The sequence below is a fragment of the Mus musculus genome, chromosome 11 (genome assembly GCF_000001635.26).
Source record: "Mus musculus strain C57BL/6J chromosome 11, GRCm38.p6 C57BL/6J".
In the NCBI taxonomy this organism is placed as follows: Eukaryota; Metazoa; Chordata; class Mammalia; order Rodentia; family Muridae; genus Mus; species Mus musculus.
The window spans coordinates 45,657,598-45,671,680 of record NC_000077.6 but is presented as its reverse complement, the minus strand read 5'-3'; the positions used below and the strand labels follow the sequence as shown (position 1 = coordinate 45,671,680).

At 43.9% G+C, this 14,083-nt stretch overlaps 1 long non-coding RNA gene across 2 annotated transcripts in view; it reads left to right on the top strand.

Annotated features, from left to right (window-relative positions):
- Positions 1-10,711, top strand: part of Gm39816 — a 91,974-nt gene extending 81,263 nt beyond the window's left edge. Inside the window, exons 4-7 of one of the 2 annotated variants that reach the window (XR_879813.2) lie at positions 4,301-4,357; positions 5,103-5,173; positions 7,355-7,437; positions 10,601-10,711. This is a non-coding gene — a long non-coding RNA (predicted gene, 39816). The remainder of the gene's footprint in view (positions 1-4,300; positions 4,358-5,102; positions 5,174-7,354; positions 7,438-10,600) is intronic. The other variant, XR_001780196.1, reaches the window with a different exon arrangement.
- The last annotated feature ends 3,372 nt before the right edge of the window (positions 10,712-14,083 follow it).

Sequence of the window (14,083 nt, the reverse complement as noted above, 5' to 3'; positions counted from 1 at the left end):
AGCAGATTAAATACAGCTTTTCTGCAAAGCTGTCCTCGCTACTCGTGAGGGGTCCATGACCTCGTCTACTTTCCCTTGTGTAGTTGGATTTTTTTTCTCATTGATTTATAACAGGTCTTTGCATATGAATAAAGTAGATTTTGGTCTAGAGTATTCATTACAACTGATTTTCTTTTAGCTTGCTATTTATCTTTGGCTCTTTTTCTGGAATCTTCTTTCATGCAGAATTGTTTTTGGCCTGATGCATCTCTGCTTCCTTTTTGGACTTTGAGTTGTGCAGTGAGCACAGAAGTTTCCTCTCTTGGAGCATCCTGTCATCCTCCCCAGACTCTCTCTCCTCTAGGAGCCTGACCAACGTTTCATTTGACCATCAGTCTTTGACATAGCTGAAATCCTTTCTGGGTCTTGGATGGCTCAGATGTGGAACATCTCCCCCGACTCCCACCATGATTATTAGGTTTTCTTAAAAAAGATTTAATTATTTTACTTAGTTTATTTATTAAGTATGTGTGTGTTTCTGTATGTGCATGCAGTGCCCTCAGAGGTCAAATAGGATGTCGGATTCCTTGGAGCTGGAATGATAGCAGTGAACTGCCTGATGTGGGTGCTAGACACCAACTCGGATCCTCCAAAGAACAGAACCTACTCTTAAACCTTCTCTCCAGCCCCTGATCAGTTAATTTTTTTACCACAATCTTACAGTTGCCGAACATTTTTATCCACCATGGTCAACTCAGTTACACTGAAATTCTTTGTCCTGTGTCACAGAATGACTGTGACTGTGTCACAAATCATTCATCTTGGTTATTTTGGGGGAAAGAGAAACTATGCAATAAGATGTAGTCATTCTTTCTCCTATCCCTCCGTTGTCCTCATTTCTCTCTGGGTTCCAATAACACTGGAACCAATGTTGTTCCTGCATTCTGTTTCCAGAGTGATTGGCAGGCAGGTTGAGCATCTGAGAAACTCGAGTAATGAATGCCTGCCATTGATAAGTCTGGAAAGGAATCCCAGGGCAGGAGTGGGTGGGAGAGTCTGTTTTCATTTCTTAACCCCTTTTTCGGGCAGGACATTTATAACCTTGAGAAGAATGGGCTGGCCTCACAGATAATACTCTTGGGGCCAAACCTTGGCAACTACTGAAGAATTGGCTAGAGCGGATAGAAATGAGGTATAACGAGCCCATGTTAAATATGTGCTTTGCTGTGGTGATGGAAGGTCACTTGGCTCGTAATGGCTTTTTCCTATCATAAATTATTGCCTGCTATTCTTGAGGAGATTTTTTTTTAATCCACCAGCATATCTCTGAGAGGTGATTTTTATCTCCAGAGCCCTCGTTCTGGACTGTTTCCTTTCTGATTTTCCCCACAGTGATTTGCTGTGTTGGCTGCTTCCCCCTCCCCCACTCCATGGTCAACTCAGTGACACTGAAATTCTTTGTCCTGTGTCACAGTTAAAGTCATTCATCTTGGTTATTTTGGGGAAAGAGATACTTTGCAATAAGATGTAGTCGTTCTTTCTCACATCCCTCCGCTGTCCTCATCTCTCTCTCTGGGCCTGTGTCCACATGAAACACTGAGGTCATCCATCAGAAGCTGACTGGCCAGGTCATTGATGCAGAACTATGTCTAGCATCTTTACTTGGGTCTGCCAGGCACTTGGCATCTCTTGACAGAAAATAATCACATCTTAGAGAATATAGCTTTGCTCTCAAGACTGTATTTAAATTTTTTACAAAAGATTTTATTTATTCTTATTTGAAATGGAGGTGTGTTTTGCCTGCTTGTATGTCTGTGTACATACATGTGTGCAGTACTAACAGGGGACAGAAGAGAGAGTATAAGGTCCCTTAGAACTGTGTTGCAGATGGTTGTGAGCTGCCATGTGGGTGCTGGGAATAGATCTTGTGTTCTGTGGAAGAGCAGTCAGTGGTCTTTACCACTAGCTATCTCCCTAGCCCCTTAAAGATAGTATGTTTTAGGTTCTTTTATTCTTTTATTATTAAAAATGTTCATATGAGTATGAATTATACTTTGAGAACATTACTGTCCATACCTCTGTCTTTTATTTTTTACCTCATTTCTCCTGTTTCTCTTTTGTGTCCTAGATAGTTTTCCTCTGATTTCATATTACTTTTACACACTGAGTTTTGTATCTCTATAAAATTTGAGAGATCACATATTGGAGAAAGCATAGGATATTTGTCTTTCTGGTTTGATTGTCAAATAAATTGATTATTTAACGAGAGTGTGCTCAGTTGTATCTATATTCTGTAAATGTTGTAACTTCATTCTTCCTCAGAGCTGAAAAGAATCCCACTGTGCGTCTATACCTCCTTTCTTCTACTCATTCCTCTGTGTTGGAAACTTAGGTTGGTTCCATAGCTTAGTTATTGTGAGTGTGAATATGGATTAAGTAGGCACAGTGTGATGGTTTGTATATGCTCAGCCCAGGGAGTGGCGCTATTAGAAGGTGTGGCCCTGTTGGAGTAGGTGTGTTACAGTGGGTGTGGGCTTTAAGACCCTCATTCTAGCTGTCTGGAAGCTAGTCTTCCACTAGTAGCCTTCAGATGAAGATGTAGAACTCACAGCTCCTCTAGCACCATGCCTGCCTGGATGCTGCCATGCTTCCTGCCTTGATGATAATGGACTGAACCTCTGAACCTACCTGTAAGGCAGCCCCAATTAAATGTTGTCCTTATAAGAGTTGCCTTGGTCATGGTGCCTGTTCACAGCAGTAAAACCCTAACTAAGACACACAATATCTCTGTGATGTGTTGACTTGGAGTCCAGAAGACTTTATCTATTTATTTAATATTTTTTATTCCATGAGAATTTCATACAATGTATTTTGATCATAGTTGTCCACCTACCCACCCAACTTTGAGTTTCCTCTTCTTTATTTTCCTTATATTCTAGGAATGAACCACTAGCCTTTGTTTTCTAGTGATACACCAACACAGTGATAAGACACCACAACCAAGGCAATAAAAGAAAACACTTAATTGGAGGTTTGCTAACAGTTTCAAAGGGGTAGTTCATGATCGTCATAGTAGGGGACACGACAGCAGGCAGACAGGATGACATTGGAGCAGTAGGTGAGAACTTACATCCCATTCTGCAAGGAGTGAGGCAGAAAAAGAGAGTACTATCTTAGAACTGTGTAGTTTTTGAAGCTTCAAAGCCTGCTTCCAGTGACAGGCCTCTCCTAATGATGTCACATCTCCTGAGAGAGGCCCATTGGTTGTGCAAACTTTATATGCCTCAGTACAGGGGAACGCCAGGGCCAAGAAGTGGGAGTGGGTGGGTAGGGGAGTCGGGGGGGGGGAGGGTGTGGGGGACTTTTGGGATAGCATTGGAAATGTAAATGAAGAAAATACCTAATTAAAAAAAAGATAAGAAAAAAAAATAGTTCCACCAGTTGCAGACCAAGCACTTATTATATATGAACTTATGGGGGCTATTCTCATCCAAAACACCAAAGATGGCATGTAATAAGCTTAGACCTGTGAGTAGTTCTGGTTCTGCAGTGACCTTGCCAGGTAAGTGCTGTGTGTCCATCTATAGGTGTCAAAAGGAAGGCCAAGAAAGTGCTAGCAACTCTGCAGGTGAGGCACAGAGTAGCCCTTGCAGGTATTTCTCCAACTTACAAATCCAGGACCTTCTCGCTATATACTCAGGCTGTTTAAAACCATCATTTACTGTAAATGAGACCAGAAGAGGGCATTGGATTCTGAAGTGGAAACTTCTAGTTTCTTTGGAAAGTCCGTTATGTCAAATGATGGTTTGCTGGGGCACACAGGTGAAAGGGAGTATTGCTAAAGCAAACACGTGAAAGAATGTTTTCCTGAAGCAGACACAGGTGAGAGGATGTTTTGATAGAGCAAACACGTGAAAGGACCCAGGATGAAGGGTTATAAATATGACCCCGCAGACAGTGAGAGATGAGCACTGAGCTTCGGTTTGGTGTGCTCTGGCTTGCCATTCTTTGCTAATGATAAGCATGTATTGGTTTGCCTTACATAGTGTTGTTGCGCTCAACTTGTAAAACTGCCATTGAGAGAGAAACTCACCCAAGAACTGCTCGTGAGGTTCCTGCGGGCAGCTTGCTGCCTCTGAGGCCTTGCCTCAGGCTGGTTGGCAAGCTTGGTAGTTTCTTCAGGATTGAACTATACAGCTGCCTGATGTCTGCTTGCTCAACGGACGACACTGTAGCTGCTGGTTCGTGCCTGGCTCTGCCTGCCTAGAGGACTGGTCTGAACTGCATGCAGTTGCTAAGTTGTATTTGGTGTTTGCTACAGGACTGCGCTGCTGCCAAAGAAGATCAAGCTCACTCCCAAAGGACTACTGCGGAACAGGTACAGTTTCCCCATATCCTAATAACCTTCCTCATCCATTACCTCTGCTGGGTAGTGGGCTAGAGGAGAGGTCAAACCCTTATTAAAAGTAGGCTGCAAAGAAAAATTGTGCCTATAGGATTCTCTGGAGCTGAAGTTACTGTCAGTTGTGAGCTGCTGCATGGTGCTGGGAGCCACGCCTGGATCGTCTGCAACAGCAACAACTGCTAAGCATTATCTCCAGCGTTTTTGTCTCTTTTAAAACTGCCAGCTTCTTAATTTTTTTTTTCATTTTTTTGTGATTGTGTAGTGTGGGCTCCTCATTTATTCTGAATATTAGCTTCTTGTGAGCTTGGTGGTTTGCAAACTCATGTTCCAGATTCTTCCCTCCGCTGGGCAGACTCTCTCTAGTCTGCTTCCATTTGTTGGTCTCTGTTTCTGCTACCTACATTTTTGATGTCACATTTACGCAACCACAGCTCAGCTTGATGTCCAAGAGCTTTTCCTGAGCTTTCTTGTAGGAGAGTTTTTATTTCCAAGTCTCATATTTAAATCTATAATGCATACTCAGTTTATTTTTGTATATGGTGTCTAATTTTCACTTTTTTTTTATATGTGGATATCCAGTTTTGTTTTTGTTTGTTTGTTTTGCATGCGTTGAAGAGATAAATGTTCATAGAGGGCTAAAAATGGCAGAATTCTTTAAACAACACTCATCATCCAATCATGAAGACCTTTATCTCATGCGACTTCTTCTTTTCTATAGTTTACAAGGTTCCCAAGACAGACCATTCCCATTGTCCATTGAAGCTTCTTTCTTCAATCATGAAACCCAAGGTAGTGGTCTTGAGGGGCTTGGACAGAAGAACACACGTGAACAAAGCCGGAAAGCTCTTTCTGGATCACGGTGGGATAAATAAGCCTGGAAGGAGTAGGCGCCGCTCATGTGTAGCAATGGACACCTGGGTCTATCTCTACAGCAGTGATTTCTTTATTGATCATCAGCTGTTCCTCGAACTCATGAGGAGGAACCCAGCTGAGAGGAGAAAGGAGGCATCTTGATGCTTCTACACCAGGATTCTACATTGTTGCCAGAACCCTGCTTGCACCACCAATGAAATCCTTTATTACTTAAGCCAGTGTGTTAGTTCATTTCTCTTTATAACAAAACATGAGAGGCAGGGTGATGGTAAAAGTAGAACCGACTTAATTGGTTCACTGTTCTGGAGGCTCATGGGAACAGAGTGGTTCCATTTTCATGGTGGCAGTACATGACAGACTTGATAGAATGATAGGCCACAGATCCATCCAAGGAGCCAGGTTTGACTAGACATTATCCTGACAATCCTCCTTTGAGAACTAACTCTGAAGTTAGAAAGAGCATCCTCTAATGACCTAAGGACCTCTCCCTAGGCTCCTTAAAGGTCCCACTATCTCCACATGTTACACTGCGGTCCATCCTCCCAGGATGGGAATCTTAAGGGATAAACTACATCCTGACCGCAGTAGCTACTTTGAGCTAAACGCTTATCCTTTGCAGTTGAGAAGATTCTGCCTGTTCAAAGTGTAATGCGGTGTTGGGTGTGGCTTTTTGAATGTTACTTGCCCATCTTTGCCCAAATCAATTCTCTCTCTTTCCCTCCCTCCATCCCTCTATCCCTCCCTCTTCCTCTCTCGACTTTCCTGTAGCCACCTCTTCTGTTCTCTTTGTAATGTGTGCATTCTTTTTTTTTTTCTTTTGACTTTGCTTTCTTCCCATCGTTGGAAGCTGCCTTCATGTGAGAAAGAGTGTGTTGTGAGTATTCCAACAAGCGGTGCTCCTCACTCACATCTGTCAGTGTGGTTGGCTTACCTCCTGTGTCACATCTACAGGAAGTCTCCCTGAGTGTAGTCCCTGCCTAGATGCTCTGTTCCATTGCTTTGTTCTTTCATATGCAGACACATTTGCTCTTCATTCCCTTCCCCCATCCTCTTTCCTGTTCCAGACTCTTGAGTTTAGAGAGAACCACATTATCGCTCTTTACCTGACATTTAACTGGTGTTCTGCAAGCTCATGTTGTAAAGTAGATAAATGATGGCTGCAGAGTGTGGCCTGTTGTTTTGGAGGCTGCTCTTGATTTTATTGTTTGGAATACTTTGACCCAAATGAACTCTAAATGTGAGCTATTTAACTCCATATATCTGTCAATTATCAAATCTTAAGTTTCTATTTTGAGGAAAGAAATTGAAATGCAAAGTGCACAAGTGCATGATAAACAATGGCCAGAAACACATGTGGAAGAGGAGGAGGAAAGAGGAGGAGGAAGAGGAGGAAGAAGAGGAGGAGGAAAGGGGGAAGAGGAGGCAGCCATAGTGACAGCTCTGTCTGAAGCTTGTGGGGACCATAGTGTAGACACAAGACCTTGGTTTACAATAAACCTGCGGCACATGGAACATCTCAGTGGTGCTAAGGTTCAAACAGATTTGTGTGTCTGTTGTTTCTCCATGCCTTTCAAGAGTTTTCTAATGCTTTCCTGAATGTAGCTATTTCATGTAAGCATGTTCTTCAGAGACATTATCCCAGCTTCAGTCAGATATTGCAGGGCTCCAGGACCTTCCAGACATTGAGAACCCCAATCCTGCAGAGCCCACCTAGATCCAGGATCTTCCTCCCTCCCTTACCCCCTTATGCCCCCCCCCCCCAGACAGGTTTCTCTGTGTAGCCCTGGCTGTTCTGGAGCTCACTCTAGACCAGGCTGTCCTTGAACTCTCAGAGATCCAGCTGTCTCTGCCTCTTAAGTGCTGCGATTAAAGGAGTGAGCCACCACTGTCTGGCTAGATCCAGGATTATTTTTTTAACTAACTTTCCCCATGATTTATGATAGAAAAGCCTGAGGCTGACGATAATGGATATGGAAGGGCAATGACTGCTTCCTCCTCCTCCCCCTTCTCCCCCCCCCCTTCTCTCTTGTTCCTCCTCCTCCTTCTGTGTGTATTCTGGTAGCTGCTTGTCCTGACCTCATGTGATTTACATTTCAGTCTCTTCTCTGAAAATATATAAACAGTGCAATGTGCAGGTACGCAGTTCAAGGACAACAAGCCAGTGACACTGTAAACACCAGGTAAAATCCTCCTGCCTGACCCCAGGCTTTGGGAATATTCCTGTTAGTTTGAAGTATATTCTGTCCACTTGGGAGTGCAACTGTTCATCCACTTGTAAAAGTGACAGTGTTTATAAAGGAAAGTAGTACAACTAAGCAAAGGAGAGATGCCAGCTGAGTAGACGAAGTGAGGAATCCATGCTTCTGGGCTCACCTCCAGCAGCAAATGCAGCTAGGCAGGGCCATTGCAGCTGCAGCAGCGGGCAACACTGAGCTCTGCTGGGCCTTTGGATGATGCTCCTGTGATTCTGTTATCATGATTGTAACAGCCCAGGGCATTGAGGCACGAAAATGTGGATGCTTCCAGTTAAGAGGTATGCCTGTGAGGTTAACACTTTTATTTTCAAACTTGGGTTTGAGAAGAAGACACACATGTGCATGCACGCGCGCACGCGCACGCGCGCGCGCACACACACACACACACACACACACAGTGTAGTTATGCTGGTAGGGAAAACACAGTGTTCATTTCACCCTGGGGTCTGCTCCTGGTGAGATGTCACTTCCAGCAGCTTCTGCCTGTTTCCCAATCTCTTTTCACTGGAGGAAGGGATGGATCAACCCTAATGTGGTTTTGTTAATCCAGCTTTCTCAAAGCGTTGGTCTGAAAAACTCTGAAGGGGCTGTAGAAATTGAACTGTGTATCTGTGAAATTCTCATATCAAATTACTTTTTAAAATAGCCATGCTAACGTCTCCCATGGCATAGGAACTTTCTAAGCCAAAGTGGGACCTGCCACTGGCCCAGGGAGAAGGAAGTTAATGATGTGAGGTGGGAGCCAACGGATGCTGGGACTCCTCCAGTTATTAATGATAGCAATAATGGTGATGATAAATTAAGACAATCAATTGGATTTCAGCAATGTCCTAATTACAATGTGATCACAGCGGAGGACACTCTTCTAACAAAGCCACCGGTGTGTGTGTGTGTGTGTGTGTGTGTGTGTGTGTAAGGGGCTCTCAGGTTCCTGGCCTATTGGCCACACTTCTGGTCTGGCTCAATAGAAGCTGCTTCCTACCTTCTTGTCAGAGAAAGCAAGCAAATTTCAGGCTTAGATGAGAAGTACCTTTTCAAACGCCATGTTATTTTTTCCTTTTTGAAACAGGGTTTCCCTGTGTAGCATGGCTGTCCTGGAACTCACTCTGTAGACCATAAGAGAGCCTTCTGCCTCTGCCTCTGGAGTGTTGGCATTAAAGGCATTCACCACCATGCCCAGCTGCCATTTTTTTTTAAATGAATAAATGTACCTGAGACTTTTATTGAGAATTCTATTGTTTATTTACCCCCGGGGAGCATCTTAGTACATCCATAATTTATATCTGAATGGGATGCAGGGAACTTAAGTGCCCTGGCTTACAGATGCTCAGGGTGGGGACATCATATCTCCAGAGCCATGCTGAGTCACTATGCTCACTGTAGTCCTTTCGTTTCTTCGACGCTCCTTGCTTAGGATTAGGTGTGTGCCTTACTTTGTACCTGTGCTTCCCCTGGGATTCCGTGTGTCATTGAGAGCATACCTTCCAAAGTTGTTTGATTCTAGACTTCCACTGCCCTTGAGCTATTTTATTACTCTCCAGCGTTATGAATAATAGGCAGAAAGGCAAAATAATTCTTGCCTCAGGACATGGAAATGAATTCTGTCTTTTGAGGGAACAAGTATTTTCCTCTGTGAAGGAAAGTCGTGCTCGATCTATTTCCACGCTCATTTCAATATTCTTTAACTCTATGTAGATGAGACGTCTTTGCCTTGTGCTCTGAACTGGTTCTTTCTTCTGCTTACTCTGTGTACTTAGGTAATACACATCATAAGCTGTAAGCCCTTCAGTATGTACCTTTATTTATGTGCGAGTCATAGCTTTACAGTTTTGGAGTGGAAGTTACTGATCAATAGTCTTGGCTTCATGTTTTAGATAGGTTTAAGAATCACAAGTCATAATTTTATATATTTTTTAGTGGATACTATAAACATAGTTGTCTTCATGCATTAGGGGTATATTCAAGAACCATAATAAAAAGACATTCATGTGTGTGTGCATGCACATGAGCATGCCGTGGTGCCTCCTATATGGAGGGCAGGGGATTGCTTTCAGGAGTTGTTCGCTTCCCTCCTTTAACTGTGTGGGTCACAAGGATCTAGTGCAGGCTTGGCAGCAAGTGCCTTTACCCACTGAGCCACTTTTTACTCAATATCTATCTTTGAACCTGGTTAATTGTAGAATACACATGCTCTTTGGCTTACAGTAGGGTTGTACCCTGACAAACCCAGCATGAGCTGAAATATTGTAGTTGCTACATCCCACCCATCGCACCATAGCCTAACAAGACAGCACTTCAGAGTGCCGGCTGTGTCCCTTTGACCAGATGGGCAGACTTGCCACCATGATAGCCAGCTTGGGAAAAGACGATAAATTAAAAAATTGAAGTTTGATTTTTTTTTTTTTTTTTTTTTACTGAATGCATACTATGGCTTTTGCTCTATGGTGAAGTAGAAAAAAAAAACCACAAGTTTGGGACATCTCCATTTAGTGTTTCAGAAGGAAACATGGCATCTGTCTGGCTTACTTGTCTTGCTGCTATGACAAAACACCAGACAGAAGCAACCTAAGGAAGGAAAGGTTTATTTATTTTGACTTGTAGCTCAATTGTACAAGTCCCTGGCAGCAGGGGGCTTGAGGCAGCAGGCTATGTTGGGCCAGGTCAGGGAGCAGAGAGACATAGGTGCAGTCTCAGCTTGCTTTCTTCCTTTCTCATCCATCCCGGGGTCCCAGCACCTGGAACAGTGCCACCTACAGTTAAGGTGGCTTTTGCACCTCAATTGATCTAAGTGATCCCTCTTAGGCCGGCCAGGAGGTTTGTCTCCTAGGTGAGTCTCGATGCCATCAGATTGACAGTTGAGATTAACTGTCATGACATCTGTGTGTAAATGGAAATGATTGGCCATCCACAGAGTTAAGTATAAAAATAACTAAAAATTATTAAAAATTATTGAGTTCTAACTAAAACCTTAGGCATGGAGAACTCTGAAGGTACAGCCTAATTTCTCATTATTATGAGCGGACATTAGTAGGAATAAGAGGTTGTTGAGTGCAGAGCTTATATCTGAATGATTCTTTTTATTACACAGGCCTGATCAGAAGGATTGAATGAGAAAAATAAACTCTCCTGTTGCGCCCACCTTGGCCGGCAAGGAAGACACAACACGGTCGGATTCTTCTCAACAGCCTTTATTGCAGGAACGCCTCGATGCTGCTACGGGGACCCCGGGAACCCAGGGAGGTCTGTTTATATGCACCCCAGCACAGGGAAAGGCTTCGTGTCCTCCTGGGATAGGTTGAACCGCTGTCACCTAATTAGCATGTACTCGCTCAGGAGGGGTTGGCGCCAGACTCGGGCTTATGCCTGTGCAGTGGTGTTGTTTATGACAATGGCACACTGGAAACCGGTGCCATCTTAGAGTTGGCTTCCTACATCTCCCCCTTTTTTGTTTAATAATATGATGCTGGACTAGGTCTGGTCAAATCTGTCCCTCGGCCACGGCTCCTGTCTTAGGTCGATCCTCTGGTGTCACAGCCTTACCTATCATAGGGTTGCCCTATCGCCTCCAGGCCCCGTGTCTTAGGTTGGTCTGTGCACAAGGAAAGTTGCCCATCTCTGGATACCGTGGATCTGTGTGACTACAACTGCCAATTGACCTAGAGTGAACTCTTAATTTTTCAAAGAGGCCAGCCAAATATTGGGAGATGTGCCATCTTTGACGGCAATCATGGCCTGATATACCACAGCCTTGTATCTGGTATGATCTCTCTTAAGGTGACATACAAGTAAAAGAAACCACAGAAACCACATCCCAGGAGGACCACCAATCCCCAGGCTAACCAGGTAGCATTAGCTTTAGTAGATACAGCTGAACACAATCACTCATCTGTGAAATATTTTGAATCATCTGAAAACACAACAATCTCTTTTGCTGAAGCAGCATAGAAAAAAGGCAATTGTAGTGAAGCATTAGATGTAAAGAATTGAGGAAACACTTGAATGTGTCAACGGCATGGACCTCAGGAACACAGACATAATTCCCCAACGTAGCTCTTCAGTTCTCACTAGTGGGAGGCATTTCCAGCCACAGGAACATCCATGTCCTCATAGCTCTGCTTGTTCTGAATTGCTCTTGTCAGCCGTTCTGGGACCCACAGCTGTTGTCGATGATCCTGAGGAAATACACAAACAGACTCTCTCCCCCAAACCAATTGAGAGTGCTCCTCTCTTACCTGATTCAGCGCCTCATTACCTCTCTGGAGTTTGCGCCCCATCTTTATCTTCTATGCAATTTCTCACTAACTTCCAGACCAGCAAAACCCCTGTTCCTCTGCAAACCTCAAGTCCCCATGGTACTTGGTGCAACTTGTCCCAAAACCGGGAACCTTATTGTCTCAATCCGAGAACTTAAATTGTCCCACTTACCTGGGAACCTTATCGTCCCAGTATCCTGGGAACTTACCGGTGCCACTGTTCCGGGCCACCAGATGTTGCGCCCACCTCGGCTGGCAAGGAAGATACAACACGGTCAGATTCTTCTCAATAGCCTTTATTGCAGGAACACCTTGATGCTGCTATAGGGACCCCGGGAACCCAGGGAGGTCTGTTTATATGCACCCCAGCACAAGGAAAGGCTTCATGTCCTCCTGGGATTGGTTGAACCGCTGTCATCTAATTAGCATGTACCCGCTCAGGAGGGGTTGGCGCCAGACTCGGGCTTATGCCTGTGCAGTGATGTTTATGACAACGGCACACCGGAAACCGGCGCCATCTTAGAGTTGGCTTCCTACACTCTCCCACAGAGATGGAAATTTATTGAGTGGCATATCCATGTATCACTAAAGTGGGAATTTCTGGTTTCTTTGGAGACTCAGGTTATAGTGATGTTTTGCTGAAGCAGACACAGGTGAAAAAGGATGTTTGGCTATAACAAACATGTGAAAGAACCACATGATGGTTAGAAGGAATATAAATATGACCCCACAGACAGCAGGAGCTTAAGCACTGATTTGCTTTGCTCTGTCTTGCTAGTCTTCACTAGCAAGTGTTATGAGATTAGCGGATGGTGACTTCATAGGTAGAAACTCACCAAAGAACTTCTTGTGAGGACTTGTGTTGATTGGTAAGCTTCACAGTTTTTTCTAATTTGAACTGCCCTTGCTGATTTGTGTGTGTGTGTGTGTGTGTGTGGTACCTGCCAAGTGGACTGGACTGCAGCTACTGATTCATGTTTGGTGCTTGCTAGTGGACTGGACTGAGAACAACGAAGATTGGAATTGCCCCAAAGAACTATTTCTAAACAGGTCTGCTTCTCTCATATCCCAGTGACCTTTCCTTTCCACAACCTCTGGTGGGTGTTGGGCTAGAGGGGAGGTTGAACCCTTATTAAAGCAGGTTGTAAAAAAATATGCCTACATATCACCTCCTCCCCTGTTACCTATACACATTTGAAGTACTCTTGCTAATTCTGTATATAGAGACAAATCATGGCTTGTATCAGCTATGACAGCACATGATAGAAAAAGTCGTCGGTGCTTAGGAAGTCAAATATATCTTATAGTGACACCCTTCATGTAAAGCCTTAATTAGTAAAACATACCTGTAAAACTGACTCTCACCCAATACAAGATAAGCTTTTTGTTTTTTTTTTGTTGTTTTTTTTTTGAGTCAGGGTTTCTCTGTGTAGCCCTGGCTGTCCTGGAACTCACTCTGTAGACCAGGCTGGCCTCAAACTCAGAAATCCGCCTGTCTCGGCCTCCCAAGTGCTGGGATTAAAGGTGTGTGCCTACACTGCCTAGTGAGATAAGCTTCTTTCATGCCTTTCCATAAATTACGTTGTAAAATGAAGACCTAAAACCAACAGCTCCCAGCTATGGAGATGGAATGTAGCTGGCAGAGGCCCTGTCTATGCATGGAGTCCTGGATTAGACCTCCAATGCTGCATAAGCTCTGCATAGCAGGGAACGCCTGCAATCCCAGGCTTCTGGAGGAAGAGACAGGAGGATCAGATGTTTAAGGTCATCCTTCACCACATGATTACTCTGAGGTTAACCTGGGGTACATGAAACTCTGTCTTCAAGCAAAAATCAGCCACAGGTGCTAATAGTAAAACAAGGACTCCATTTATCTCCTGCTTCATGGGTCATTTTGGTCAACTCTCTTGACTTCTCTGGATTGTTTGTCTAAGAACTCTAATTAAAAAAATCTTCCAGCTCAGCCTCGGGTACTGAGCTGGCAGGTATGAGCCACCCTTCCCTTCCTTGAAGGAGGTCTCTTCTTCACATGCCACAGCCAATCTCCTTTCAGCAAGTGCCTTTAAAGTCAGTGAATCTAAACTTCCTTTCTGTTGCTATGGCAACTAGTTTAAGAGCTATAGGATAAAGGAACAATAATCCTATTACCAGGAGGTATGTTGTCTTATTTTGGTAAATGAACTTACTTACCAAATATGAATGGGGTCATTGAGAGAAGATTCCACTCCTTCCCCAACAGAAGTTTTCTTCTTATCTACAAGAGTCTGTGTCTGCGGGAAAGAAGATAGCTGCCGTCCATTGGCTAAATGAGTTGAATT